The sequence below is a fragment of the Patagioenas fasciata genome, chromosome 20 (assembly GCF_037038585.1).
Source record: "Patagioenas fasciata isolate bPatFas1 chromosome 20, bPatFas1.hap1, whole genome shotgun sequence".
Lineage (NCBI taxonomy): Eukaryota > Metazoa > Chordata > Aves > Columbiformes > Columbidae > Patagioenas > Patagioenas fasciata.
The window spans coordinates 1,738,351-1,766,016 of record NC_092539.1 but is presented as its reverse complement, the minus strand read 5'-3'; the positions used below and the strand labels follow the sequence as shown (position 1 = coordinate 1,766,016).

The 27,666-nt window shown below is 47.7% G+C and overlaps 1 protein-coding gene across 19 annotated transcripts in view; it reads left to right on the top strand.

Annotated features, from left to right (window-relative positions):
• EXD3 (exonuclease 3'-5' domain containing 3) overlaps positions 1–27,666 on the top strand; it is a 298,384-nt gene that overhangs the window by 20,506 nt on the left and 250,212 nt on the right. Inside the window, exon 1 of one of the 19 annotated variants that reach the window (XM_071817363.1) lies at positions 1,083–2,604. The exons of the other annotated variants lie outside the window; for them this stretch is intronic. The gene's annotated coding sequence lies outside the window, so the exon portion shown is untranslated. Of the gene's footprint in view, positions 1–1,082; positions 2,605–27,666 lie in introns of those variants that run through there. 19 annotated transcript variants of the gene reach the window in all.

The following is a 27,666-nucleotide window of genomic DNA, read 5'->3' as shown; positions in this document are numbered from 1 at the left end:
GGGGTAGGTGGCAGGGAAGAGTAGTCGTCACTGTCTCCTGAATCAGCCCACGTCTCCCCACTTCTTGCCATTGAACAGGTAAAACTTAATCTCCCCTTTTGATTCCATCTGTGGAGTTGAACCATTTAGCACTGCAGGAAGAAGGTAATAAGAGGCCTGGCAGGGAGAATGTTCCCTCCTTGCTTTCTGTGTGCAAAGATGCTTGTATAGGAATGACAGCTGCGGCAGTTGCTTTAATTTTGTCTGCATTCTAGTTCCCAGCTTTTCCGAAATAGGAGCAGTGGGGTGAGGCTTGAAGAGCTCAGGATCGGAGCGAAGTCTTTACATACGAGAAGAAAACAGTTCTGGACTCCTGCAGGGTGTGGGAGGAAACTCGTGATGCTCCAGGAACCTGTTGATCATTCCTGGCTAAAACTGGCCAACATCTCCTGGTGTGGCTGTGAGAGGTGAAGAAAGCGGAATAGGGACAAGGCTGTGGAACAGGTGACACTCCAGCACATCGGGGGCTTTGGTGACACACGGTCACCTTCTGATAGTGTGTCAAGAGCATGTGTGACTTTGTCCAGGTGCTTTGTCCAGACTTTGTCCAGTTCTGACCCCTCAGCTCCAGAAGGACAGGGAACTGCTGCAGAGAGTCCAGCGCAGCCACCAAGATGCTGAAGGGAGTGGAGCATCTCCCGTGTGAGGAAAGGCTGAGGGAGCTGGGGCTCTGGAGCTGGAGAAGAGGAGACTGAGGGGGGACTCATTCATGGGGATCAATATGGAAAGGGGCAGTGTCAGGAGGATGGAGCCAGGCTCTTCTGGGTGACAACCAGTGACAGGACAAGGGGCAATGGGTGCAAACTGGAACACAGGAGGTTCCACTGAAATTTGAGAAGCAACTTCTTCCTGGTGAGGGTGTCAGAGCCTGGCCCAGGCTGCCCAGGGGGGTTGTGGAGTCTCCTTCTCTGCAGACATTCAAACCCGCCTGGACCCCTTCCTGTGGAACCTCAGCTGGGTGTTCCTGCTCCATGGGGGGATTGCACTGGGTGAGCTTTCCAGGGCCCTTCAACCCCTGACATTCTGGGATTCTGTGAAATACTAGGACAGAAAACCTTCTATAATTTCTGCAGCATTTAACGTATAAATATTGTACCCACATCTCTTGGATAGATCTCCAAGAAAATGGCAGAAATTGAAACCTACTCTTGGAAAGTACCATGGAGGAAATTATTGCTTCTGATGAACTTAAAAAGTATTGACTTTTATCAGATACAGGGATTCTGAAACTGGAAATGATAATTAGAGCAATAATCTCTTCTCTAGTTTGCACTCTAACTTATTTTAAAAGATATTTAGTCTTTTTATACAGGTTTCCTTTACCGTTTTAGAATTATTTTTGAGAGGCAGAATCCTGCAGAATCACAGTATCCCTGTGTCCTCTTGTCCATCTAACAGGGATTTCTGATAGTAATTTAGAATCCTATTGAACTCCTTTGCTTTTCGTTTTCCTTAGACCTCTTAGATTTGTCAAGATCAGTTTGCTGCTGCTTCCCGTACCGACAGCCCCTCCTGCGTTGCTGTGTTTTGCAAAGTTAATAATCATCTCCTGGTTTCCCAGCCGGGGTTGTTGTGACTCCGATGCGCTGGGAGGGACGAGCCGGGGCAGCCATCCCCACCAGCTCCGTTGCTTTGCCAGCCTGTGGCATTGTTCCCACCTGCCTCTTTTTCTTCCCTCTTCCATTGCTTGTTTGCTGCCCTATTTGCAGTTTTCCAGAATTGTCATTGGAGGAGAAGCTCTATACTCCCAGCATGCTGCATTTAGGACTCTTAAGACATTTAATTTGGGCTTTCTAGTCATTCTCTGCTGAGCATTTGCAAATGAGGGGTTTTCTGCAGCTCTCAGCTTGGCCTTGATTTGCAGAGATTTTAATGAGAATGGCAGAAACACATCCAGGTATGGAAAATGTACGTGTGGCAGAGATGGAGGAAATGCTTATGAAGGAATTTTCTCAGGTTATTCAGTCTGCAATTGCCATCAAGGAAATATCTGCCTAGATAAAGTTTTGTAAAATCACAAGGAATTTCAAATCAGAAGTACATTATGGTCCATTGTTGGGGTTCTGTAAAACTGGTCTATAATGGTGTGTGACTTTTCTAGAATGGAAAATACCTTGAAATCAACGAGTTACGTGCCTAGACTACCCTTACATTTTCACCATTAGCCTTCTGCTGTTTGTTTCGTGGGTCTCAAGTTGCGCCAGGGGAGGTTGAGGTTGGATGTGGGGAACAATTTCTTCCCCAAAGGGCTGTGGGGCATTGGAACAGGCTGCCCAGGGCAGTGCTGGAGTCACCATCCCTGGAGGGTTGGACAGACGGACATGAGGTTCTCAGGACATGGGGCAGTGGTGGACTTGTCAGTGTTGAGTTAATGGTTGGACTCAATGATCTTAAAGGTCTTTTCCAACCAAAAGGGTGCTATGATCTCCCAGAAGTGCCTCTTTCTTTTGACAGCAGCACTAGCTGTAGGAGACGTGGGGGACACAGATGTCTTCAGAGTGGTGAGAGAGACAGAACCTGCACCCAGCACCTCGTAGAAAGGAGAGAATGAGAGGAGAAAACCAGGTAACACACTCTACCTGGCTAAACACAAACAGATCTTCTCAAATGTTGCTATTGAGTAATCAGGCTGAAATTGCTTTCAGGAGCAAAATTCTTGAGAGCACTTTACCCTTTTCTTGTTTGTTTTTGTATTGGTTTCCACTTCCTATATCCTTGTTACAGCACTTGTCAACGAGCTGTTGAGATTTAACTGTGGACAAGCCAAACTCCGCCGTATGGATACAGATATTTGCCAGAGCCCCCAGGCAGGATGGTGTGCAAAGCAAAATGTGCTCATTTTTCTTCTGCCGCCTCCCATCTGTGCTCACACGGACCCCCAGCGATACCAGCTGGATCATCCCGTACAGCAGGAGCTGGACAGGATCCCTGGTGACTTTGCTGCCCTGAGGGGGGTTGGACAACTGCGGAGTCCAACAGGAGGCTGGAAATGTGGCGAGTACAATCTGTTTGAGCTGAGTAAGCCTGCATTATCTTTTAGCCAAAATTTTGCAGTGAATACATATACTGGATCTGTTTAAATGAGCCCAGTGTGGTTTTTGAGCTGAAGGAGACATCCTTCCCTGGTCATCAGGGAACGTGATCAGGAACCGAACATACCCGTCTTGTGAAAACAAAGGCTGACGTTCCCTGCGTTAGTGAAGCTGAGATCTGAAAATTGTTTTCTTGAGGGTTTTGGACCCGTCCTTGCCAAAGGTAATGGGATAAGGAGGTGTACACCGGTGCTCATAAAGCTTAGTTTATACTTACAGGCCCTCTTATTGCCAAAAAGAAGCTGGCAGGTGTCCAAGTGCCACTGAACCATTTGTAGGAGGAAACTACATTTCATTCTCAGGGAAGATGGATCTCTTCTCTTTCCCATTAGCCCATCCTGATTCTTTGTGTTACCAGGAAATGTTTGTGTCATTCATAAAATGCAGTCACAGATTGTGGAGAATTCATAAATATTTAAAAATTTAAAGGAATTTGAAGAATAAAAAAATGGGGAGGGGTATAAAGTTCTTCTTTTCTCGCTCTCTATGTAAGAAAATTGCTGCACGTTTTCCCCACTCCATTCTGGTTTGTGGAGATGCACCCAGCTGTACCAGTGCAGCAACACCACATCTCCTAAATCATTCCGCTACTCAATTTAATAATTATGGTATAGAGTAAATGTAGGATAGAAATAAGGCATCTTTTTCAACTATCCACTTCTATTGAATGGAGAGAAAGAAAAACATGATGTTTTAGTGAACTTTTACTAGATTTGAGCCTGACCTAATAGTGCCCCTACGCCCGTGCTTAATTTCAACTATTTCTTAACTTAGGACTTCTAAAATAAATTTTACAGATAGATTCAAGGTGCTTTGCTGGGACCTTGAGGAGCGTGTTAGAAACAGCAGGGCATGGAAATTGTATGAAGTGTTTGTTTGACTTTCCTTCTTCGCTCGGTGACGGTTGCACAGACAATCCTTGAAAGCTACCGTGTCTGTTTAATACAGCCCAGTTTTCCCACTCTGCCAAAGTGGAGACCAGAATCCTCCTTTCTTAGCTCAGTGTAGCTGAGGATTAAGTCCATTCTCAGAAGAAGGGCCGTCTGCAGTTTGCTATTCACACAGGCTGAGTGATGTTTATCCCTCGCTGTTATTGGTGAGCGCGGCGTCGGTGCCGGGAGCTGCGGGTCCGTCGGGCGCCAACCTGCTCATCACAGCAACCGCCCCGCTGCCCAGCCCCCGGGAGCCCTCGGCCAGGTACCCGGGGGAGCATAAAGGATACGGATGTTCCAGGCACGTGCTCTCATTGTTCTTAGGACTGGAAAGGGTTTCAGTGACAATCTCCACTGGTGGTTTGCTCACAGCTCTCCTGTTCGTTTGGTATTATTGCTGTCTTCAGAAACAACAGCATTACATTTAGAGGAATGTATGCCATTGTGTTTCTCCATACGTGAGGTTAAGGACTCTTTTTCCATCATTTTAGGCAACAGGTTAAAAATAATGATTAAAAGTTATACAGATGGCGAGCAGATTTGTTTAATTGAAGCCTTTTCTGCCTTTGAACAGATGACCCAGACAAGTTTAGTGGGACATGTTACAAGAAATGCCTGGTGACTCTACTGTCTTATTGACAACAGAATGTATCCCATTGTCTCACCATCTACTGCTGAAATGAATGTGAAGGAGAGCAGGGTCTGAAATCTCCTACAGGCACCACCAGAGCTCGGTGTTCGTGTCTCCAAGTTCTTTGGAGGTACCAGTAAGTGTGGTGAGCCCTGTGCCCGGGATACTGGAAATGCTCATGCTCACCAGTGTTTTTGGGATGGATCTGCGTTCAAATTCTGCTTGCCCACGGAAGTGGATTTATTTAGTACGTTTGTGTCCAGTTATATTTCTGGAAGCATAAGAACAAAATAAGATGCTCTAGTTTTTCAACTGATGTAATGGCCAAAAGAAAATGAAGGAAATTTCCCCGAAGTCTTATGTTCATCAAATCGAGTCTTCCAGCATCCCTGAAAGATCTATTGATCCAAACTGGGCTCCTCTGAAGACGTGACCCACCTTAGAAGCCTGTCCGTTCTCAACACCTAACTCTGTTTGTTTTTTTCTCTGTTCTCAGCTGCTTTTCAGCTGTTACGACAAACCAGTGGATGGTGGTGGGGTTTGGGACAGGATCCCAGCTGCTGCACGCTTTGTATAGTTGGTTATTAGTGAGCTGAAGAACAGGAGCAGGGAGAGATGGGAACAATCTCTGCTAGTACAAGAGTTGCGGAGTTCAAAATAACAGTGGAAAGGTTTGCATCAAACACGAGGAGATTCCTTTTCGTGCAACATAGGTGAGTTCTGAGAAGCTTTGATGCAAGGTGGTGTGAGTGCTGAAGCTCTTGTGAACTCAAGAAGCAACTGAACAGATCAGTGAAAAAAAAATGCATCCAAGACTTTCAGAAGCCTCCGATCCCCTGTGGGGCAGAATTTAGGAGCTGGAAGAGCATGGCAGGGAAGTACCGCTGCTCCATGTTTGCAGTGCACCCTTGGCATCTGCTGTTGTCACCTCTGGGGACAGGACACTGGCCAGATGGTCCTTCAGCCCCATTGCGCTGCCATATTCAGAAGGCAAACACGCTTCTGTCCCATGGAGCATTGTCAACGTCCATCTCATATGCAGCGACCCAGCCAGGAGCTGACAGAAAGACGGGTAACAAAAAAACAATCATGCGACACAGATCAAAGAGAGCCTTGTGCAGGATCTCTAGGCCAGAAGATAGTCCTACTAACCAAAGTCTTAAATATTCAGTAAAATATTGTTATAGGCTTACATGAATCCTTGGTGTAAAGAAGGCGGCCCTGTTGTATACCGTGCCGGTGTAAAGCTCTCCTGGAATACGTACAGCACCGTGGAGTAATGAGGTGGGGTTCGTATCTCTGCGCCCCGTTTGAACGCGGTGCTGTGGGTCAGTGCTCTGCCCCGACGGCCGACTCCAGCGGCTCGGTCGCGTCTGTGCTGCCACACTGAGGTGCCAGCACGTTCGGTGTGTGAAGCTGCCCTGTGGGGGACAATTCGTTCTTCCACGGGTGGAAGGATGTAACTGGATTGTGTGTGTTTGCAGCAGGCTGGTCCCTTGATTAAACAGTTTATCCTTTTGCTAAGCTCCTGTTTATTTGGGTGCTGTGGCCAACTCCTTTCAGTCAACCCGTGAAAGGGAAGCTCTGCCTTTTGGTTTTTCCCATGGCTGCATCTGAAGCAGCTGCTCGGATTTGGAAATGCAAATGATAAGGACACAGAGCAGGTACAGAGACCTGGCGGGATGCTGATAGGTGCTGAAATCGTTCCTGTGCCTGTCACAGGGGTGGGAACCCTCCCCGTGGAAAAGCTGCTGGTGCTTCTGCTGCGCTTGGGTGAACTGGGGTGAGCTGGAAAGGACGAGGCTGATACAGAGAAGCAGTTTGGCCAACCAGCCATTTTCAGCGTTTCCATCTGTCCTTGGAAAAGAGTCGCTTTTCCCCATATGCGTCTTCAAATGTTCTGTTCCTCTGGCTTGTTTTTCCTTTTAATCAAGTTCAGACCTCTTGTTTTCACCAAAAGCTTTATTCTGTGTCTTAGTTTTCTGCTTCTCAGTATCCCTGGTGAATTGTGCCTTACAAAATCTGTGGACATAAACTGACCCATCATTAATACAAAAATAAAATAACAATGAAGAGACACTCCCGGATCCCACAGCCTTTGGTGTGGTCTTAGGACCGTCCCCGTGCCAGTGAGGGACTTGGGGCTTGAACAGGGCCGCACTTAATGGTAACACCACAGATCCAGTGCTGAGGTCACGGTCTTCTCTTCACAGAAATCGGATCTGGAAATTGTCTTGCAAACACGTTTAATCCATTTCCTCGCCATTGTCTGGTTCTTTCCTGCAGTACATTTGTTGGTGGGATGCCCAGTCTCTCATAGAATACCCACGCAAAAGCCTTTCCACTGTTTCCCAGAGGAATAATTCCTTATATTGATTCTCACTCTTCAAGACTTTTTCATCCCAGATACTCAGCCTACCTTTTGCTGTTGCTTAATTCCACTGCTGCCTGGGCAGCCTGTTGGGGTGGTCCTGGCATTGTCTGGAAATGGTTTTACTCCCAAGTCTCACACCCTCCCAAGTGGCTCCCGCTGCTGTGACCATGCTCGAATGCTCCCGATCCTGTGTCCGAGGGTTCCCTCATCCTGGCAGTATTGGTTCAAGCACCTTGTGCACCAACCAGCGTTTTCCCGGTAAGACGCTGTGCTGGTTTGACTGAAAATGGGTTCATTTTCTTCATGCAGTTAGAAACCTTTCTTTTCCATAGCCAGCACGGTCATTCTTTAGACTTAGTTTGAGAACAAGGGATACCAGCCCAGCACAGAGTTAACGTTTTGAATTGCTTTGGTCTGAGAGCCAGGGACACTCTGAGCTGCGCCCACAGGTGTGAGGCAGCGAGGAAGGGGATGGACGGACAGAGCTGGACTGACACCCGAACTGAGCAGTGACCGCGTTCCAGCCCATTGGCGTCAGGCTCCAGATTTAAGGGAAGTCGGGATCCCAGAATGTCAGGGGTTGAAGGGCCCTGGAAAGCTCACCCGGTGCAATCCCCCCATGGAGCAGGAACACCCAGCTGAGGTTCCACAGGAAGGTGTCCAGGCGGGTTTGAATGTCTGCAGAGAAGGAGACTCCACAGCCTCCCTGGGCAGCCTGGGCCAGGCTCTGACACCCTCACCAGGAACAAGTTTCTTCTCAAATTTAAGCGGAACCTCCTGTGTTCCAGTTTGTACCCATTACCCCTTGTCCTATCATTGGTTGTCACCGCGAAGAGCCTGGCTCCATCCTCCTGACGCTCACCCTTTCTATATCTGTAACCATGAATGAGTCCCCCCTCAGTCTCCTCTTCTCCAGCTCCAGAGCCCCAGCTCCCTCAGCCTTTCCTCACACGGGAGATGCTCCACACCCTTCAGCATCTTCTGGTCTCACTCTCTCGCATTCTCTTCGCTTTTTTTGTCGGAGCTGGAGGAGTTTAGGTCGGGATGTTCAGTTCGGCCTTTTGCCGTTTTGCAGAGGCCTCTGGGCCTTTCTGCCTTTTTCCTTTTTTCTCTCTTCAAGATCAGCTGTGGGACCAGGTGCTGCTTCCTGGCACTGCCTGCTCAGTGTGGACGGAGTTCATGAGCAATTGCATTGAATATCTTTTATAGTCTATTTTATATGTATTTGTACTGGTAGTGTACTAGTAGTTTGTTGTTTTATTAAACTGTGTTTATGTCAATCCAAGTTTCTCCCCTTTCAATTCCCTCCCCTCTTTGGGGGCTGAGTGAGCGGTTATCAAGGCTGTGTTGCCAGCTCAGGTGAAACCACGACAGATGCCAAGATGTCAGGAATTGCGTTATCACGTAGGAGAGAGAACTTGACAGACCTTGGTGATCTGTGTCCTGAGCGCTCGTGCCTGTGCAGGGCAGAGCACACGATTCCAACACACCCGTGTCCGCATCCTCATCCCGCAACCCCCTGGATGCTCCGCACACTGGGCCTTTCTTGGTTACCCAATGGATGCTCTGCACACTGGGCCGTTCTTGGTTACCCAATGGATGCTCTGCACACCGGGGACGTTCTTGGTTACCCAATGGATGCTCTGCACACCGGGACGTTCTTGGTTACCCAATGGATGCTCTGCACGCCGGGGACGTTCTTGGTCACCCAATGGATGCTCTGCACCCTGGGCCGTTCTTGGTTATCCTTTTATTTAAGATATTTTTCTGCAGTACATTAGTTTACTTTTTGTTCCTCAGACTTCCTCTATTTTTCATTCTTATGCATGAGGTTCCGCAGGGTTTCTCTGTTTCTATGGGCTTCTGCAAAACATTTGAATAAGGACAACCTGCACAATATTTACCAGTTGTTCAGGGTTGTTTAAGAAAGATACAGCCAAACAACAGCATCTTTCCAAAGGAATCTAAATAAATATTAACCGCGAGATTTTGTGTGATGAGGCGCATTTTAGTTGGATTTTGCAGTTCTATTAAAAATTATAGTTAGTCTGGCGAGGTTTATTTTTCATGAACTTCTCCATGGTTCACTTAAATCCAAAATGTATTGAGGCCAATTGCAAACCATAAAGAATTAAGCTGTTGATGCTGTTTCTGTTTTTCTCATCATCCAATTTCTAATGTAAATCTCTTGCTAAGACCAGGAATATTTCCCTTTGTGAAAGTGTCATGTCCCAAACTCAATATTAAAGTGTTTCGGGATTAAAACAAAAGCATTAGTTTTGGAACTCAGCTCTGTGTTGCACCGACATCCCAAAGTAGATCAGTGGGGAAAACTGGAGGAGGTGAATGTTGAACTCATTTGTGTGTTCTCTGTCCACAGGTGGGGACAGAAACAACCAGCAAATGCTCAGTAAGGCAGAATAACCCACCGTTGTTTTTGGCATATGTGTTAAGTTAATATGGCTTTCAGGAGGAGGAATGGTGGTGTCTGAGCCTTGGGACATGGGGCCAGATTTAGCTCCCTACACGATATTTCTTCCTTTTCTTGACAAGGTTAGATAGTGAAATAATTTTTCCCTTTCAGTTTATTTTCTTTCTACCGGCGTATTTTATTTCTGCTCTATCAGGTGGTATTTCTGAAGGAGGGACAGCGGTTGGCTGAGATGATCTGCCTGAGCCGTGTGGCAGATGTGAACTGGAATCCCGGTTGCTGCTCTGGGGAGCTCAGGCTGCGGCTGTTCTCACTGGGTCGGTACCCATCCAGGAGCCGGTGTGTGTGCGCTCAGTGGAAATCTGTATTTTTGGGAAGGGAATACAAAACCTGTGTCATGGAAGTGACCTTGAGGTTCTCAGGGAATGATGCAACAAGTGTAAATGTCTGTACCGGAGCTTGCAGAGCCCCCAGCAGCCACCGCAGGCCCATGTTACCTGGAGATTGTGGGGGCTTCTGGGGACCCCTGCCCGCAGCGCACCCGAGGGAAGGCGAATAACACTGTTCACGTTCTGGACTTGAGGTTTTGATGGCACAATCATTAAAATATTATTTAAAACAATGCCCTAATGAACCGTGATGACTGTGATTGTGATGGCAGTCAGATTGACCGTCCTCCTGATTGCCATAAGAATTCAACTGGCGTCATGTGCTTGGAGAGGCAGCCGAGTCTGTAAATACAAGGGGTTTAGATAAACTAAACTGTTACTTTTCTTTAGTGGTACCTCGTTTGCAGGAGGTGCAGCTGGACGAGGGCAGCACCTGTCCCTCGCTGGGGAGCCCTGGTATCGTCTGTGGGAATCTCACACTCCGATGCTGTGCTGCGCCCAGGAAAAGGGGGTTTTCTGTCGTTGGAGGCCCCGTGGGGCTCCCGCTCGCCCACCCTGGCAGGTCAGGCTGGCTCCCCACTTTGCTTCTGCTTGGCCATAAGCACAGGGAGGGGATTAACAGGATGCAAACTCTCCAGTCAGGATGCTCCTGATGATAACTGTTGTTTTCCGACTGTCACTTTGCTCAAGTTGCTGTGGCATCACCACCATTATGGATGATGTGCGAAACAGAAAAAGATTTTTTACCTTTTACCTACCCCTTCTTTCTTAAAACAGTCATACCAGCCGCTGTTAGTTCCTACTGGAAGAAGTTATTTGTGTTGAAATTTCATAAATACCATCCATACATTTTTAAACCCCTTTACTTAATTCCAGTATAATGTTATTAACTGCACAACCAGGACAATTTTCCATCCTTCACATGTAGGATGCGTTTCATTTATTATATACTTGTTATGTCAAACAACCAAAAATTGAGCTGTACAGAGCAGTGTGATTCTGAGAGCTCGAGTAAATATTCCAAGATTCACGTGAAAATTGTGAGAATTGGTAAGAATAACCAGTATGATGTAGAGTTAACTTTAGGTGAAGTTGTGTTGATCAGATTGGAATTACATTGTGAAGTTTCTGTAATACTCCTAAGCACGGTTTTGTAAATATTTAGCTAGGGGTATCGGTTTTTACTCACAGGGCACAGTGATAATCTAATATTGGTATTTCTGGAAAGGTGTTATATGTGAGATTCTGCCCAAGCCTAGAAGTAGTTTTTAAAAGTTATCTTGTGGCCAAGTCCTTAAGGCGGAAAGCAAAATAAAGCAGCCGGTCTTATTCAGCGTTCTAGGGGCTGGAAAACTGAGCTGGTACAGTTTTTAATAGCAGTCTGTGAGTGAGATCCAGAGGAGCCGGTTCCTGGCTGAGCCGCTCGTGTTAAGCCAAGAGCTCTCCAGGAAGGCGCTGGAGTCGTGTCAGGACACCGGAGCCTCTGTGCGCATGTGGCCTGAGCAGGGCAGGAATCCCGGCTCCTCGCAGCTCATGCGGAAGAGAACATCGTGTTCTCTTTACGAGAAGGCCGCTTAGAGCACAGCTGCTCGGCAGCGCTGCGGTGCTCGCTGGGCATGCTGTGCATCTGGAAAGAGATTACTCTGGGTTTTTTTAATTAAGCTGCGGTCTAAACTCATTCACATCAGTGTTTGTACAGTCTTGTAGGAAGTCAGCAGCACAGTACTTGGGCAGCACAGAACTCCACTGTACCTGGAGACCAGCTTGACACCTTTTTGCAGCCTCCTTTTCTGGAATATTATGTCCAGTTGTGGCCCCTCAGCTCCAGAAGGACAGGGAACTGCTGGAGAGAGTCCAGCGCAGCCACCAAGATGCTGAAGGGAGTGGAGCATCTCCCGTGTGAGGAAAGGCTGAGGGAGCTGGGGCTCTGGAGCTGGAGAAGAGGAGACTGAGGGGGGACTCATTCATCGGGATCAATATGGAAAGGGGCAGTGTCAGGAGGATGGAGCCAGGCTCTTCTGGGTGACAACCAGTGACAGGACAAGGGGCAATGGGTGCAAACTGGAACACAGGAGGTTCCACTTAAATATGAGAAGGAACTTGTTCATGGTGAGGGTGTCAGAGCCTGGCCCAGGCTGCCCAGGGAGGCTGTGGAGTCTCCTTCTCTGCAGACATTCAAACCCGCCTGGACCCCTTCCTGTGGAACCTCAGCTGGGTGTTCCTGCTCCATGGGGGGATTGCACTGGATGAGCTTTCCAGGTCCCTTCAACCACTCACATTCTGGGATTCTGTGTGATTCTGTGAGCAATAAGGAAGAGAGACTTTTAATTTGGAAAGGTTTTAAAGCCTTTACTAATGCTGCTAATAAATAGAGAAAATTACACAAAACAGACAAACCAAATCTGGAATGTCCCAGTAGCAGCGTTTATCGCTGGCTCACGAAGTCATGTTCTCTAGATGTTGACCATGGTGGAAGAGAGCGAGACCCTCGTGATCTCCTTGTTATACGGGGGGTATGACGCTTATGGGCTGGAATACTCAGCTGGTCAGTTTTAGTCACATTCTGTGATTCTGTTGAATAGTTGTGCTTGACCTAAAAACTCCTCCCTCCGTCCCTCAGGGTGGGTTTATTGAGGAGTGGGCGCTGTCACTCGCCAGCCCTGGTGTGCTAAGTGTGCAGGGCTGAGATCTGTCCTGGTGCGCAGCTCCTTCTCTGCCCTTTGCCACGTGTGCAGCAATAGCTGCTGTTCCTAATGAGCTTTTTGCTCCATGGATTTTTCTTCTTCCATTCAGATCAGTTGGAATATAAAGTTGGGAAGAAAATGTGTGAGCACGTTGCCACCCATGCCATGTACCTGGAGAGGAGGGAAATGATCTGGATGCTCAGTCTGCATCATGATGATTCCTTGGAAATTCTTCTGCAATATACTCTTTAGAAAGTCTTTTTAAGCTTTCAAATACAAAATCTGACTTCAATTTATGAAGATAAGGTTGGCCATCTAGTTCAGTTCAGGCTTTTTTAGGTTGGCACTGTAACTTCTCAGTTGATAATTGACTATTTCTTCCTCTTAATTACCGTAACCATCCTTTCTATAGTTGGGTTACTTCAACACCTTCACTTAATGCTTTAATTTCCTCCCTTAGTCTCTGCATCTCTCAGTGCCAAGGACCCGTGTGGTTTGCTGAGGAGGAGGAGTGCGAGACAAGATCCGATTGCCCAGGGGATGGGTCACCCGCCTCTTGCTTGCACTGGAGCCCAAGGCTGTGCAGAGACTGAGTGTCCTTCGGGTGCTCATACGAGCAGGAGTGGGATTGAATTAGCATTGGTAAACAAACTAGCCTGTAACAACCCGAGTGAAGGACACATGCGTGAACATTTTACTGCTCTGACATGCCTGTTTTCCAAGGGTTGTTTCCCCCCCCCCCGATTATTGTTATAAACACACTAATTATCTGTTTTTCTTGGCCAGAAGAACAACTGTTCATTTTTAAAGATGAAAAACAATAGCTGATTGTGTGCTGCTTGCCGACTGATCAAGGCAATAACACAGCACCATCTTGTTTCTGGAGAAGGATGTGAATTTGGAATTGGAAATATATCAACTGAATGTTTCTTTATGCTTTTAGGATTTATTATTTTTAGTTTGAAATTCTGTGGGGATAATGCTGGCCTGGTGCAACACACAACTGTGACAACTCACGCCATCTTCCTAAGTAATCTTCAAAAGCAGCTTCCTAAGACAGCCCAAATGTCTTGTCAGAGAATGACCGATTTTGTTATATGCAAGAAAAAATGAACAAATGCATACTGCTGAATTGTTAACAGAGCAGATAAATGTCATGTTTTACATTTCTTGTTTGTGGTCCTTCTTACCAAAGGATTAAAGAAGGACAGTCACCTCATAGTCACCTCATAGTTCCGTTCTTACCTGTTGCTAAAGCTTTTGTCCTTGTGTGTCAGGAACCCAGCTGGTTTTGTTACCCAGGTATTATCACAGGGTTGGCACCAGTAGGAGCCTCTTCCTCTGCCTGACACCACAGTGATGGGACAGACTTTAGCAGGGCCTGTTGTGACAGGACAAGGGGCAATGGTTTGAACTAAAGGAGGGAGATTCAGGCTGGACATGAGGAAGAAATTGTTGGCCCTGAGGGTGGTGAGAGCCTGGCCCAGGTTGGCCAGAGAGGTGGTGGATGAACCATCCCTGGAGACATCCCAGGCCAGGCTGGACGGGGCTCTGAGCAACCTGAGCTGGTGAAGATGTCCCTGCTCATGGCAGGGGGGGCACTGGGGGAGCTGGGAAGGTCCCTCCAACCCACACTGTTGTGTGACTCTGTGGATGTGGAGCAGGGGCTCTGTGCCACTGACCCCCAGCCTGGCTTCCTGGGCAGGATCTCATGGTCGGACAGGCACAGCTGCCCAGAACTTCACTGGCAAGCTCGTTGTGTTAAATGGGGTCTGGGCTGGTCGGGTGCTTTGTCCCCACTGGCTCAGCTTTGCGTTTGTTGCAGAGTGTCCTGGTTTTGTTAAAAACAAGACCAGTTTCTCTTTTAGTGAATTTTCCTTTCAGCGAAGTTCTTCTAAGTGACTGCACTTTCCTGAAGTTAGCTGCATATTTTTTTTGACCACTGTGCTTGCTGCTGATCAGATGAGCAACAGAATGTGGAAGAGCCCCAGGTTTAGATTTCTTACTATGATCACCAAGGTGAAGTGATAACGGGACGTATTTGCAAGGAGGGGCGGACAGAACAGGTGACCGGAACGGACCAGCTGAGTATTCCAGCCCATAAGCGTCATACCCCCTATAGAAGAAGGAAATGACGAGGGTCCTGCTCTCTGCCACCATGGCCAACATCTAGAGAGCATGACTTTGTGAGCCAGCAATAAACGCTGCTACCCGGGGTGTTCCAGATTGGGTTTGTCTGGTTTGTGTCATTTTCTCTATTTATTAGTAGCATTAGTAAAGGCTTTAAAACCTTTCCAACTTAAAAGTCTCTCTTCCTTATTGCTCCTTATCATCTTTCCTATCAGGAGAGGCTGGGGAGGGATCAACAGAGAGCATCTGCCATGGTTTATTGTTGCCTTGCTTTAAACCTCCACACAGAGATTGCTGATGCAATTAATAACCTGATGCGATTAATAACCTTCATTAATGATTAACTGTATTGTCAATTCCAGTTGGCAAGAAAGGAGAGAGAACTAAGAGAAGAGCGAATCTTTCACTTACGGTGATCTCTTGGACACCTGTTTGCTGCTAACTTAGGTGAATTTTGCCCCAGTACCTCTGTGATCCCACCTGTGTGGACACGTTTGGCACCTTCGCTGGCATGGCTGGATTTAATCATGTGCAGCTTGCTAAACACCTGTCATATGATAAAATACAATGGGAAGGTTTGTCGTGAACCGTGAGAAGCTTTGAGCAGGCAGGATAATTGTGTTAACGTTTGCTCTCACGTACGCTAGAAACTAATTTAACACACCATTGCTAGTGAAGCACTCAAGATAAAAATACTCCAAACTGCCAACTGAGTGTTCTGAATTGCTTTTGAAAACTGGTTTAACTCTTGTACTTTCTTCCCTAGTACTTTAACAATACATCCGTGCAACACCACCAACAAAAAGTACTGCCACGGACAGTCAGAAGGAAGATGAACTGCTAGAAAGTGTTTCCCTCTTCACGTAGAACATAACTGACTGTGTACTTCGTTGCTGTTACGGTACATAGAATTACTATATATGTCACATAATTTATTAAATGCAGACGTAATTGTTTCCGGGTTAGAAAATCCAGGTGCTCACGTGACATTTCAGTGATCTACAACCATGCTAGAACTAGAAATCAGTTGTAGGGAGGAAGATGATAAACTAAGTTTGGAATTATGAGCGTGCCAGTGTGCTAAGTATAGAATTTAAATAATCTTTTAAGAGATTGGAGAAATGGGCTAGAAAGAGGAGTTGTTCAGTGGTGGTGCGAACAAGGCTCTGCATTTAAACTGGAGTCACCGTAGGCTGGGGATGAGTGAGAAGCCAGCATTGTGCAGACCTCATTGACTTCCATCCGCTCAGTGATGGATGGGCCACAGCCCTCGGTGTCCCGCGAGGGGACAACCCGAGGTGGCTTTAGAGCCCGTGGGATGAGCCATCGGGCCATGGAAACGCCTCTGTGCCCAGCTGGGGATGGCGCGTGTCGGGAGAACTGGGGGCTGCTGGTTAAACAGCAAGAACCCAACAGTTCAGGGGTCTGGAAATGAGATTTGAGACAAGAGATGGAAGAGGAACGAATGGCTCTGAGCAGGGGAGGGTGTCATAACGCTTGTTTGCTCTTCGGAAGCCAAAAGAAAAGGAGACTGTTGTTCCGTACGGTTTGAACCGAAATAATGAAAGACTAGAATTCCATGGTGATTTCTTGAGTATTGGAGTTGGGAAGGTTTTAAGACTGGATGTAGGGAAGCATAGTTTGAAATGGAGGAGTTACAGTTGGTTGTCTTATGGCACAAGAGGAAGACGATGAGACCTTAATGGCCTTCCCAGCTCTGCTTTTCTCTGACTCCCTAACAGAGCCACATGTTTTTGTACCATTCATCATCATCATCACCAGCGCAACTGAGAATGTATGTACCACCAGAGCAGTGTTGCCGGGCAAAAATGTGGTATTTTTCACACTCAGTACAAGCTTATTGCCAAGAATTTTCCAACCTTTTCCAACATGAAGAAAATGAAGAAGAAGCTAGAGCAGAAATTATATCTGTATTCCATTTAAAATTGGGTCAAACTTGGATTCATCAGAATTTGAGAGCAGAAAGGATGTGGGAAGAAGGGTATTGTGCACCCAACCATCTGGAGGAGGATGTGGAAGGTCCCTGGAGATGTCGTGTTGTGCAATAGCTGAAGCTCATGATTTACCTTCCAGAGCTCCAGATAGAAAACATGTGGAGGGTGAAAGGCAGAATGTAAACAGTGAGCATGAAAGAGAAAATAAAGCTGGCCTGGGCGGAGCGTGATGTTCTGCCCGCGAGATCCAGACAGTGGGGATCGTGTTATTCAAACAGGAAACTGGAGGAATGTTCCTCTAGTACCATCTCTCCAGATCCTGGAAGCTGAGCCTTATCAGCTAATTGTGAGGCTGGGCTGATAACGAGGAGGCATTTGTCCCCTCGTTGAAGCGTTGCCATTCGTGGGACAGAACCACAGATGATGTGTGGTTTGCGTTCCCTCAACAGTCCCTGCTGTTCTGTTCGCGGGGACAGAGCCACGTTGGAGCCACCGCTTCGGTCTCTCTTGGAACCTGGAAGAGGTGACCAGAGTTCAGCCCCAAGAAGCGGAATCTCCATCTGCTGTTTGGGCTGGTGGGGCTGCTCATCCAACCAGAAGGGTCATTAGGAGGCCAAAGAGAGCAGGAATAGGTGTCCAGATGGTGAAGCTGTACCTGTCATGTGAGTTGTGCAGAGAAATAGGAGCTTCTGACTTTTTTGGCAGTTTGCTTATAATTTGACACTGGGAAATACCTAATTTGAAAAAGGCTGAATTCAGTGCTGCAATGATTGCTGTTGATTTTATACCATGCGGTTTTTACAGAGTCCTTTAGTGCCAGGCTGGTGGTGGCTTTGTTTATCCTTTCGTCTGAGCCTCCAGAGTGACAATAAATACCCTCAGGTGGACCTGACATTGGATAGTTGGGGGAAAGCTCCTTAGTAAAGATTCCAGAGCTGACCATCGTGTCCCTGGAGACACAGGGAGGTGATTTCCTTGAAGGGGACCACGGTGAAGAACACAGCTCCTGGTGCTCCACCTTTGAGGGACATTTAACACACTCGGAGTGAGCCTAAAACCTGCAGGGCTTGCAAACAGGAGTGCTTAACGGGTTACTAAAGTCATGTTTATGAAAGAACCTTTCAACACTAAATAATAATCGTGTAGTTCCTGAGGCTCAGCAGGGCGAATAAATCAAAGCTGCAAATGATCTTTATAAGCCCCCTCTTACCAAAATGCATTCTCTTTGCCCACTCACCGGTCTTGTCAAGTGAAATCTGTTACATTAAGGCAGAGAAGTCAGACTTTGGGGTTATTTCAGGCAAAGCTGTGTCTGAGCATGCGGTTGGGATTCATTTGCTGTCGCTGTCAGTCTCCACGTGCTTCTGAGAACCTCCTGCAATGGGCTGTCCCACTGAATGCATAGACAGTGCGGTCTGTGTTATCTTTGGACATCCTCGATCTATCATCTGTGTTTTATGAGTAGTGGGGGAGAGCTGTAACAGAGAAATCACATCCTGTGAAGCCAAGTGCACAGAGCTGCACGCCGGGAACACTCTGAGGTGTATTTTGTTGCCTCCTATATTTTTTGCAATGTGCTGAATGTCTATTTTCTGCCAGTCAAAAAAGCTCAGGTTGCGTGTTAGGTCACCAATGTGCCCAGAATGGCTTTAACACCTACTGAATGATCACAACTGAGAGAGGCCACAGAAAGAAGAGATGTGGCCTGATAACTGCTTGCCTAACGCTATGAAAAGACGATTTCTCCAAGTCCACGCGTGACAGACCTGTTGGTACAGGGTCACCCGAGCCAGGGGGGGTAACCTGCTGTTGGAGGGTTATCATTGCTTCTGAGTTGAGCGGTGGAGATTCAGTCTGCCCTGAGGGGTGTCAGTGCAACCTTCATGGTCTCTTTCTATCTTTAAACCTCTGATTACCCTCTTTGTCTTGCCTGGCTTCAGTTTCACCACCTTCCCTTCACTGGTTCAGCTAACACACCTGTGGGTCTGTTGGATGTTTCATTGTCAGAGCAGCACATCTGCATCCTGCCCATCCAGTAACACAACATGGTGACTATGGGGAGTCATTAATGAAGATCATAAAATAATAACATGATTTAGGTGGAAAGGGACCTCTGGACCCTTGCCTCATCTTCTGGACCAACTATAGTCATCCCGGGTTCCTCAGGGCCTCGTGTCTTCTTGTGTCTGTAAGGATGAAGGTACCACAGCATCTCCTGGCAGCTGTTCCCATATTTGACAACCGCTCTGGATTTTTTCCCCTCTAATACCTAATCAGAATTTTCCTGGTTGAAACTTGAGTCCACTGCTCTTCATCGGGGAAGAGAAGCAGTTGAGGATTCCAAGCAGAAGGGTAAAAACTGCAGAAGAGCAGCCCTGTCCATGCTCTGTTCACACGTGGGTCCTCCAGCTGGTGGTGCCACCAAAGCTCCAGTTGCATCCACCACCAGCAGGAGAACATTTATGAGCAAAACCATTCTAATTCCCTTATTTTGTTCAGGTGTGTAGGTCACCAGCAAAGTTTAAGGAAACGGCAGGGAGCTGGGGGCTGGTTACAGGGTGAGTGATGAGGGCCTGACCAGAGCCCTGGACACTTCCCTGTTCTCCACTGCCTGGATTTCTGTATCATGTGCAGTGAGCCTGGCTGTGAAAGCAGGAGCAGGAATTCCCCTGCACCTGCGGTTTGGATCGATGTTGGGTGAGGCAGAGGCCGTGTCTGCTTCGGGCTCCTGTCTCTGAGCAGCTGGGGGGTCTCCATTGCAGGGCAGTACATGGTTATGGTGCTGGTGCTGTGCAGAGCGCTGGGGCAGCTGGGCTGTCTTATTCGCACAGCCTCCATTTTAAAGAAGAGCAGTGAGGTAAATAGCGATGTGTGTTGTGCGTTAGCCGTTCTTACTGAGTCAGGATCGCTTCGGAGAGCTGCGCTTGCCTACCGCTCCTTCTCAGCGCTTCATCTCGCAGGCCTGGGGTGCAGAGGGCAGACACGGTCTCAGTTTTGGCACGCTTCCTTTGAAGGCTTTAACCCAGTCCTGTGTCTCAGATGGGAATTCCTTTCCTGCAGCTATACAAAAATGTCTCTGAAGTTTTCCCTGCAGCCCCTTGGCCAAGTCCCCTTCTCAGGAGTGGGAAATTACATCAGTCCTGTTAGTAGAAGGCTCACCTTTCATTTAACATGGTGAGACTGATAGAAGGGGAGAGGTGCAGAAAATGGTTAGTGCTGTATATTAGAAGTTTTCTGTGTCTCGTAATCGTGCGTTGGACACTGCCAAGCATTCCTATTTTATCAGGTAGTTACTGTTGTTTCTGGTGAAATACGGCTGACGAAACGCACAGCTTGGCTTCTTGTGCAAAGGGAGCCCGGCTTAGGAAGCGGGGACTCCTGCAGCATGAGCAACTGATTAGGACCGGATTGCAAGAACTCGTAAAACGCTTTGGAGTTGCTTGGAGAAGTAAGAAATAAAATAAGAAACTCGAATGAATTGCAGATGTGTGCTGTAGATTTTAAACTGGGAATCCTAAACCCGCTTGCCTAAGTTGAACCACATTAAGGGCTTGAGAAACACCAGGTCCATGGGAATCCTGTGCTGCTTGGCATTGTGTCCAGAAGCCTCTGTTTTTCAGGCTAGACACCACATTTTCAGCCAGAGACTGTTTGTGTTCCAAGCAGATTTTTTTCATTTTGTTTTAAGCTAAATAAAAAAAAAAACTGCAGCCAGCAGCCAGGGGAATATTTGGCTTGTGTTTCCTTACCAGCTGTTTTTGTTCTCGGAAACTCATTTTAGCTCCTGGTGTGCTTCTCCAATTTGTAGCTTATGAATTGCAGGAGCAGACGAGCGGCTGCCGAGTGCACCCTCTGCGTGGAGCTGTGTGAGAATGGAGCGGTTCTGTGTTAGTGAGGGCAGGCGGACGATTTGTCATTCATTCCTAGAAAGAAGGAGCTTTTGGGTGAAGGTCGCTAGACAGGATCTTGTGACGGAGAAGTTGGGTGCTCTCAAGAAATCTTGCTTTGTAAGAAACCTTTAATGAGCTCCAGACATACCTTGACATTTCTCATGAGCGGTGGGCAGTGCGTGCTGCTCCGGAGCCCGTTACCCCAAAGCGTGCAGAGCAGAGACTGGACAAGGTCTATATGTGGAGCTCTTCTTTTCACCTTCCTCTGTTTCTGGTTTGGGAAAGCTGCTCGACTCCACTCACCCCAGGTTCTGGCCTGAGAGCTGCTGTCCCTGCTCACAGCCTGGTCCCAGTGCCGGTCCCTCAGACCACACCTGGAATATTGTGTCCAGTTGTGGCCCCTCAGCTCCAGAAGGACAGGGAACTGCTGGAGAGAGTCCAGCGCAGCCACCAAGATGCTGAAGGGAGTGGAGCATCTCCCGTGTGAGGAAAGGCTGAGGGAGCTGGGGCTCTGGAGCTGGAGAAGAGGAGACTGAGGGGGGACTCATTCCTGGGGATCAATATGGAAAGGGGCAGTGTCAGGAGGATGGAGCCAGACTCTTCTCGGTGACAACCAGTGACAGGACAAGGGGCAATGGGTACAAACTGGAACACAGGAGGTTCCCCTTAAATTTGAGAAGCAACTTGTTCCTGGTGAGGGTGGCAGAGCCTGGCCCAGGCTGCCCAGGGAGGTTGTGGAGTCTCCTTCTCTGCAGACATTCAAACCCGCCTGGACCCCTTCCTGTGGAACCTCAGCTGGGTGTTCCTGCTCCATGGGGGATTGCACTGGATGAGCTTTCCAGGTCCCTTCCAACCCCTCACATTCTGGGATTCCGTGACCGCTCCCTCAGCCCAGTCCCAGTCCCAGTCCCACCAGCACTCCTGCCCTGGGCTCTGTGTCCCCGTCACCCCCTCCACTGGGCCCCAGGGACCCCGGATTCAGCATTTCCTTTGATCTCTTGCTGCTCAGCCTTGACCAAGTGACTGGTCCCCAGGGCGGGGGCCGCACTCTCGCCTCATCGCCGCTATAGACCCAGAAGCCTCATTACATGTTTGGTGAGATGCTTCTTATCTGGGCCATTGTTTTACCTTTCCTGCTTGTTCCCTTAACAACGGCTTTTGATCCAGCTCCATAGCGACTGCCCGGTCGGCCGCCCACGCGGGGAGGCATGCATCATCGGCAGCGAAAACAATGCCGTTATCTCCCAGTTACTGCTGATGGCGTCAATATTATTCTTCATTTGTCTGGTGTAAGAATGAGAAAGAAAAAGCCGGCGTTGGGAGCTGTGCCGGTGTGAATGCTGCCTTGTCCTTCCCAAGTCCATTTACTTTAGTTTCTTCTCTTTGATCTCAGCCCTGTGTGTTTTCTCTGTCGCTTTGGTTTGTTAAAGCGTGTAGTGCTCTACCATGTGCTTAATTCCGAGCACAGTGAGAGCGCTTATGTGCTCGAGCTCATTCACAGATGTGTTCCTGCCCCGGGAATGGTGTGTGAATGAGGAGAGAGGGATTGCGGCTTAATTCTAGCAAGGGATCTCGCTGGGTTTGCATTCCGAAGAATTATTTTTTTTGGAGACGTTACTTTTTCCGCACAATTAATTTATGGTGCGGTATGATAAAAACGTTATTTGGATTCCAGATGCAAGTAGCCTAAAATGAGGGAATGTCAGAGTTAAGGGTGCCTGCACAACACCAACCTACCGCAACGTGGGGGGGAATTCTGACAGTCTTTAATTACGTGACCACATCCCAACTATTTTTTCCCAAAGAGCTGTTGCCGTTCGCGGTGTTGAAGACAAATGTGCTCCGGGATGGGCGGTTAAGAAGCTCTTGTGTGTCAGAGCTCTGTCCCGCTTGTCCCTTTGAGCGCAGGGTGCGGGGGGAGCCCAGCAGCGTGTTGCAGGAGCAGAACAAATATTGCATTCCTACAAGAACTTGGTTTCTATTCCCGTTTCCTCCACAGCGGTGTCATACAGAGGCAGCTGTCTTGCAGCCAAGCACACTCAGAGCAATTGTTTAGCATTTCAATTAAATTACCTCTGAAAGGAAGAGGCGATGGGGCATGTGGGGTAGAGAGGAGTGAGGGTGGTGTGGGGGGAATGGTGAAGGAAACGGTGATGAGAGAATCCCAGAGGAGTTTATAACCTGGGCAATGCGATCGGTGGATAGAGGAGGAGGTTTAAACAGCACAAAATCCCTTCTTCTGCTGTATTACCAACCATGCGCTTCTCTACCTAAAAGCTGTTGTAATTTTTCCCCCATCCTGGTTGGGATAGTTTAATGACAAAGCCAGGACAACGTAACTCTTGTGTGGTCAAGCTGAATGCTTTAAAAGAATAAAAATAACCCCAGGTTCCTGAGGTCTCAAGGTGTGTACCTCGCGGCAGTGGAAACGTCTGTCTGCGTCTGTGCTTCGGTTTCACATCTGAAAACCAGAGATAACACTGCCCGGTGCGGCTCCTGCCCCGTCCCACGGCTTCTGCTCTCAGCACTCTTGTGCCTCCGTGCTTTGCAGGTGGGGATGCTGAGCAAGGAGGTGTTTTGCAGAATCATGGTTGTTCTCTCTCAGGAGAATCCAGCGCTGGTTTCTGAGCTGGGAAGGTGCTGAACGCCCGTGCTGGTCGTTGCACTCATGGGTTGAAAGTTGTTTTAAATGCTTCTGTCTCACTTCTGCTATTGCCTCTAGAATTACAGTCACCACAGCCCTGTAATTACCGCGCCACGGATAACGCTGGTATTTATTACACTGTTTTATGTCCTGTTTCTCTGTTGTTTTAAATTAAATATTTTTATAAGACAAAAAACCTCCAAATCCCACAGATCTAAGCTTTGAAGAGAACTGCACATTTTTGCCATCTTTGACAAGTTTGGTTGGTTCTAAATTTCCATCGTCTCTTTGTGGCGGTGTGCGGCAGGTGTGCTGGATGCACAGCACGCCCTACCTGCTTTACATGGCGTAAAAAACTGTGTAAATGCAACATTAAAGAGTGGAAAGCTGCTTTTTTCAGGGATAATTTACTTTTCAAAAAGAAAATCCAATCACAGAATCACAGAATGAACTGGGTTGGAAGAGGCCTCAGAGATCATCCAGTCCAACCCTTGGTCCAACTCCAGTCCATTGACCAGATCATGGCACTAAGTGCCATGTCCAATCTCAGTTTACAAACCTCCAGGGCCGGTGAGTCCAGCACCTCCCTGGGCAGCCATTCCAATGCTGACCACTCTCTCTGCACAGAATTGCTTTCTCATCTCCAGCCTCAATTTCCCCTGGCAGAGTTGAAGCCCATGCCCCCTTGTCCTATTGCTGACTGCTGGGAGAAGAGCCCAATCCCCCCTGGCTAGAACTGCCCTTCAGGTCGTTCTAGAGAGTGCTGAGCTCACCTCTAAGCCTCCTCTGCTCCAGACTGAACAAGCCCAGCTCCCTCAGCCTCTCCCCATAGGGCTTGTGTTCAAGTCCCTTCCCCAGTCTTGTTGCTCTTCTCTGGACCCGCTCCAGCACTTCAATCTCTTTCCTGAGCTGAGGGACCCAGAACTGAACACAATACTCCAGGTGTGGCCTCCCCAATGCAGAGCACGGGGGAAGGATCACTGCCCTTGTCCTGCTGACCACGCTGGTTTGGATACAGGACAGGACACCTTTGGCCTTCTTGGCCACCTGGGCACACTGTTGGCTCACGTTGAGCTTCCTGTCCATTAGTCCCCCAGGTCCCTTTCTGCCTGACTGCTCTCCAGCCACTCTGTGCCAGCCTGGAGCGCTGCAGGGGGTTGTTGTGGCCAAAGGGCAGGACCCGGCACTTGGCCTTGTTGAACTTCATCCCATTGGAATCAGCCCGTTTTTCCAGTCTATCCAGATCCCTCTGCAGAGACCAATAGAGTGGTCCATTTAAACTTCTTAAAAATGTTGCAAAAACTGATTTCCTCATTTGTATTCGTTTTTTTAATGTGTTAGATTTGGGGATGGATAATTGCTTAGCAGCATAAGAACATCTATAGAATTCCATATCACCTCTCCAACCTTTCAGAGCCTGCCCTGCGATCCCTTTGCTCCGCACTCCGTCCCTCAGCACCACAACAGGGAGCTTTGTTGGGTATTTTGGATGAACACCAGCTTGTAATCTTTTCATTTCAAATCCTCGTCTGTCCAGGACATGTTCTTACTGAGGCTTGGGCAGTGCGGAAAAAAATAACGATGAGCAATTTACTTTTAATTTTTGTCTTACTAAGCCTGATTATTGTTTTAATTATCCATTGTTATTGTTAGTGACCTTCCACTGGAATTGTTCAGTGCGAATTTAGAAGAATTCCTGTTTTTATGTGAAGAGGGTGTGACTGGGAGGAAATGTTTGTTCAGTTGGGTGGCACAACTTATCTTTCTGGTACTTTCTTTGCTGGACATTCATCTTCAGCCGAACGCTGCAGGGACGCTTATTGAGTTGTTTATCGCCTCCAAAAGGAAAACGGTGGTTTAGATTTAGTGCATTGAATTGTCTGGTCCCCTAAAAGCTCCAGGTGATCCTGAAAGGCGCAAAGGGCACAGAGATGCTGTTAGCACTCGACTTCTAGCATAGAGGCAAAGAAGGAAGAAGTTGGCAACCCGAGCCTAGAGGAGCTGCCTCTGCCATGGAGATCCTGTCCATTTGGATTGTGCAGCGGAGCAATGAGGCAGGAACTGAATGCACTTGAATGAGGAAAGTGTTAAAATTGTCCCTCCTGTGATTTGTAGCCAGTGCGTTTCTGGTTTGTGTCTGGAGGGGTTAAATTCCTGCGCGGTGGAGTCGGGGTTGACGCGATGTTGAAAAGCGAACACTGCCAAATCAGAGTCCAGGACTTCAGTCATTGGCGTTATCAAGAACAGTTCAAATGCTTTATGGCTATAGAACTGATTTCCTAATTTAAATGGCTGTTTTAAAGCTCTGCTTTAGTGTTTCAGTTTTCAGCAACCTTATTGTGCCGAGGGACTGAGTTTCAGCTCAGCCTCCCAGATGTACCACGGTGCGTTTAGCACTGAGTAGGAAGGGCAGCAATGAAAACCACTCCTGGTTGCATACAAACTATGTGAGATACACTTGAGATTAGAAAATGTGAAGTGTATGGCTGAGTAACCATTATTCTGGAAGCTCTTTAGCTGTGAAGCTTAACCACTGTGCTACAGACCTGTGTATTATTAATACAGTTCTTTCCAAAGTGGTCATTTAATCTAATGCAGATACTTAGTGGGTGCGCTTGTTAACGTGTCTGATATATGAGGTTTGACTTCCAGCTTTTCCAGTAAGGAGAAATGTATAGAAACATATTTATTATCTGTGCACCTTGATATTTAGTTTGTGAACAGTAAGTGCCAATTAATCTTCAAAAACCTCTTGCAAACAGTTTCATGTTTCACATCCATGAAGGGTTTGAGTGATTTGTTTGAGGCAGGAAGAAGCAAAATAACCAGAGAGTTGACTTTTTTTTTAAGGTAAAGCTTTCAATGCAATTACTTGGTATATGTTTATTGTTCATATAGTAGTGACCAATAAAATGTATATATATTTGAACAAAACAAAGACAGTGAAACCGTGAACGACAGAAACGAGTGTACTGGTTGAGACCACGCGCATTTCGAACAGGTTAATGTTCCGGCTTCTTGAAACCATCACCTCTTGTTTTAATCAGTAGCATGCCCGTTGAAAATAAACCGAACCTCCTGGGGGGAAAACAAATGCTTCATGCCCCACTTTTCATTAGAATCTCGTTAGTTTTGCAGTTATAGGGTATAAATCAAAAACCGCGAGCGAAACCAGCAGTTCCCAAGCACCGCGGCTCAGGTTCCCGCTAATGGGTGTCTGGCTCCTACGCTCTCAGCCTGTGAGCCGAATTCTGGGGGGTTTTGGCCTTGCTCTGGTTAGCATGGACAGCATGGGAACCATCCATCTGTTAACGGAAGGTTCGAAAGCAGTCCTGATTCATGGAGAGGCGGATAGGTGGGAAGTCTACTCACATACGCGTTCCCAGGGGTTTGCACGCACGGCGTCTTTGGGCACTGTGTCTTGGCCTGGAGAAGATGCGTTTTTAAGGAGTTTCTGCCATGATTGTGAAAAACATGGGTTTCTTAATTGAAACTTTTTGTCTTGGTTGTGTTTTGCAACGCAGTGATTTTAATTTTAGTGAAATATGGACATTGTGAAATGACAGAGATCTGAAAATGGGCATGAAAATAAAGGAAACTTAAAATGTGTTTCCTTCACATGCAGATTTTGCAAGCTTATGTTAAACCGGATAGTCTCAGAAGCCGAGTGTGATGGTTCATGACTTAAGCAGCTAATCAAACTTGCAGAGGTGCAGACGGGAGGTGCTGCTTCCCGCGTAGGAGCTCTAGTGCTCTCGGGGGAGAAATCTCCCACTGTGACAGAAAGGTTGGTTTAATATCCGCAGCTGACTGTGGTGCTGTGCTCTCTGGATGTGTCCTCCTGGACACCAGCTCTTCTCCGTCCTGTCCCAGCACTGCAGCTCTCAGTGCCCGTTTCTTCTGGGATCAATGGACTGTGCAGGGGTGCAGACCCCGAGGGGGAGCGGGGTCTGTTACACAGCGCAGTCACTGGGAGACAGCGCACGGAGCAAATGGAATCACAGAATCATTTTGGTTGGCAAAGACCCTCAGGATCATCAAGTCCAACCATAACCCAACCCTAGCACTAAACCATGTCCCTGAGAACCTCATCTAAATGCCTTTTAAACCCCTCCACGGATGGTGACTCCAGCACTGCCCTGGGCAGCCTGTTCCAATGCCCCACAGCCCTTTGGGGAAGAAATTGTTCCCCACATCCAACCTCAGCCTCCCCTGGGCAACTTGAGGCCATTTCCTCTGCTCCTGGCGCTTGTTCCTGGGGAGCAGAGCCCGACCCCCCTGGCTCCAAGCTCCTTTCAGGCAGTTCAGAGATCAGAAGGGCTCCCCTCAGCTCCTGTTCTCCAGGCTGAACAAATAATAGGCAGAAAGTTAGGTGACACAGTCAAATCACAGTCAAATCACAGTCAAATCACAGTCAAATCAACGTCACGGATTCAGAAGCAGCCTTGATTTGGTGTCACTATTAACCAGACCTG